The 3,546-nt window shown below is 36.2% G+C and overlaps 1 long non-coding RNA gene across 1 annotated transcript; it reads left to right on the top strand.

Annotated features, from left to right (window-relative positions):
• Window positions 1-206: 206 nt before the first annotated feature.
• On the top strand, window positions 207-2,935 carry LOC116662072. Its single transcript, XR_004318066.1, has 3 exons — window positions 207-216; window positions 1,396-1,398; window positions 2,728-2,935. It is a non-coding gene; the product is annotated as an uncharacterized LOC116662072 (long non-coding RNA).
• The last annotated feature ends 611 nt before the right edge of the window (window positions 2,936-3,546 follow it).

The raw sequence follows: 3,546 nt of genomic DNA, 5'->3' as shown, positions 1-3,546 counted from the left end.
TTATGACCATCACACCATAACCTATCACCTAGTCCCTTATGTTTACACCCATTCTCCTAAAGGCCTTCTGCCTCAGTATACAGTGAACAACATTCCATTTTCTGCAGTATAAGAAACCCTTACTCCAGCCTTGACTACTAGGAAACTTCCCAGCTCCTGTCATCCTCTACTTCAGAGTCTGGACCTCCATTTTTGTGTCCTCAGCTGCTGTTCCGAGTTCAAACAAAAAGGTTTCTTGGGCCACATGCACTTATCTGAGCACAAATATGGCCTCTTCTCATAGACTTTTGTTACAATCAAGAAATGTATCAGACTAAATACTGCTGGGGAATACTATGATACTTTGGACATTATTTTCTGCAAGCATACCACAGATTTTCTACTCATTCACCTCTACCTACTAGGACAACCCCAGAGTACCTTCTTATCGTTAGACTCAAAGGAACTGGTGGCTGAGTCTACATGAAGTACAATAGTCATGATCATTCACAAAACTCATTATGAATTTCATAAAGCTATGCTCATTCAGAATTTCTAGGGCCAGCAAACACTTCTATATTCTAAGCTTAAATTCAATAATAGAATATTTTAATTGTACTATATGAGAGTAGGAAAGAAAGGGGATGACTTAAAATATCTATTATAGTAATTTCTTGTACATTTCCTGCCCAAATTAATTAATATTACAGAAAAAAATTCAAAAGAAGCTTCAAATATACTCATAACAAAAGTGATAATCTCAAGAATTCTAATGAAAAAAATCCGTTATAATTTTCAAAAAATGGGAAAATCCCTGGAAACAATTCAAAATAAGAGATTTAGAAATTGGCCAAATCTTGTATGGGATGAATGTAGTGACCACAAGGAGACATTGTGGGTTCACTGAAAACGAGTAAGACTAAAATAATTTTATGCCCTTCTTAGTGAGCATTAGTATGTTAGTATTCTAAGTGAATGTTGTTGGTAGTGTTTCTTGATTTCAACAAGAGCCATTAAATATAACTTACGGAATCATTATAGAGAAAATGGAGAAATATGGACTAAAAATAATTAGGTAGATTCACAGCTGGCTGAACTTCCATGCCCAAAGGGTATTAGTTAACTAATCAGAGTTAACCTGGGCCAGATACCCTGGCAAGTAGGTTCTATGGATTTGGCAGCCTTTAGGGGAGTGTTGTTGTTCCTAACTTTCCCTCTGGTTCCATCTAGTGGCTGATTATGCACTAATCAGTTGTCACTTCATTCATCTTGTTTCATGTTTACATTGAACATCAGTTATTTAATAGAGCTGTGATTATATAACTTCACATGGGGCTGCTTAGCCACTTCCTGGTACATCTCAAATTGCCAACAACTAGAACAAATCTATCTTCAGGACCTGGGTTATGCTCCAAGTCTGTAGGTATAAGGTAACCAAGTCCACTCAGGAGAAATAGAGAGTAGGGAATCAGTTTACATTAAATACCACACAACTCCCAGGAAATGTACCCTTTTTTTTTCTTCTCTGAGGCATAGCCTTTCTTGCATCACAAGTGTACTCTGATTCCTCTCATATTCTTAAAATCTTTTCTTCTTTTATTGTCTCCTGACTTAACCTCTCTCGTTATATAGTAACATAAGCACAAATGTTAGCCCCACTTTGTGTTTGCTTAGAGTTTTGTGGATTATAAGCACATCTTTATATGTCATTTTATTTAAATAGACAGGGAGGTTGGGAATACTCCGGGCAGATGAAGACACTAAGGCTCAGGGATGTTAAGAATACTGATCAAGCTGTCACAGTTGGTTTATCATGAAGGCTGAGCTCCAACCCAGTCCTTTTTTTTTTTTTTTTTTTACAGCATTTCTAATATGTATTTTTCAGCTTTACTGAAGTATAACTGACAAGTAAAATTATAAGATATTTAAAGGGTACATTGTGATGATTTGACTCTAGCCCAGTCTTCTGAAGAATCACCTAGATCCCCTTCTCCTTTATCACGCTGCTGAACAGAAAACTCCCAATGTCCCCAATAATCTAATGGCAGGGAGCTTCTTGAGTGCCATCCCCTTCTCTTCTAGCTGTGATTCCAACACATCAATTTTGATCAACCTAGTCTTGGAGACAAACATGCCCCATGAGTCATCAGGACAAAGTCATCAGAGCGCAGACTCACTGAGTCTCAATTTAAATTAGCATACAGATTTATTCCCAAGTATTTTATTGTTTTGGATGTGATTTTAAAAGGGATTGTTTCTTTATTTTCTTTTCCTGCTAATTCATTGTTAGTGTAAATAAAATACTTAATAAATCTGACCAAGGAGGTGAAAGACTTATACATGGAGAACTATAAAAACACTGATTAAGGAAATTAAAGATGACTTAAAGAAGTGGAAAGATATCCCATGTGCTTGGACTGAAAGAATCAATATTAAAATGGCCATACTGCCCAAGGCAACGTACAGATTTAATGCAATCCCTATTAAATTACCCAGGACATTTTTCACAGAACTAGAACAATCTTAAAATTTATATAGAATCACAAAAGACCCAGAATTAACAAAGCAATAGTGAAGAAAAAGAATGAAGCTGGAGAAATAACCTAGACTTCAGACAATACTACAGAGCTACAGTAATTAAAACAGCATGATATTGGAATAAAAACAGACATATGGATCAATGGAACAGAATAGAAGGCCCAGAAATAAACCCACAGACCTATGGTCAATTAATCTTCAATAAAGGAGGCAAGAATATACAATGGAGAAAAGACAGTCTCTTCAGCAAGTGGTGTTGGGAAAACTGGGTAGCAGCGTGTAAATCAATGCAGTTAGAACACTCCCTCACTCCATACACAAAAAATAAACTCAAAATGGCTTAAAGACTTGAATATAAGACAAGACATGATAAATCTCCTAGAAGAAAACATAGGCAAAACATTCTCTGACATAAATCTTAGCAACATTCTACTAGGGCAGTCCATCCAGGCAATGGAAATAAGAGCAAAAAAAAAAAAGAGAGACCTAAGTAAACTTATAAGCTTTTACACAGCAGAGGAAACCATAAGCAAAACAAAATGACAACCTTTGGAATAGGAGAAAATTGTTGCAAATGATGTGACTGACAAAGGTTTAATTTCCAGAATATACAAACAGCTCATACAACTTAATAACAAAAAACCCCCAAACAACCCAATTCAAAAATGGGCAGAAGACCTAAACAAGCAATTCTCCAATGAAGACATACAAATGGCCAATAGGCATATGGAAAAATGCTCAATATCACTAATTATCAGAGAAATGAAAATCAAAACTATAATGAGGTATCACTTCATACCAGTCAGAATGACCATCATTCAAAGTCCACAAATGATAAATGCTGGAGAGGGTGTGGAGAAAAGGGAACCCTCCTACACTATTGGTGGGAATGTAGTTTGGTGTAGCCATTATGGAAAACAGTATGGAGATTCCTCAAAAAACTAAAAATAGACTTACCAGATGATCCAGCAATCCCACTTCTGGGCATATATCCAGAGGGGACCTTAATTTAAAAAGATACACACACCC

This window comes from Camelus ferus, chromosome X (assembly GCF_009834535.1).
Source record: "Camelus ferus isolate YT-003-E chromosome X, BCGSAC_Cfer_1.0, whole genome shotgun sequence".
Classification (NCBI taxonomy): Eukaryota; Metazoa; Chordata; class Mammalia; order Artiodactyla; family Camelidae; genus Camelus; species Camelus ferus.
This window is presented reverse-complemented; position numbering and strand designations above follow the sequence as displayed.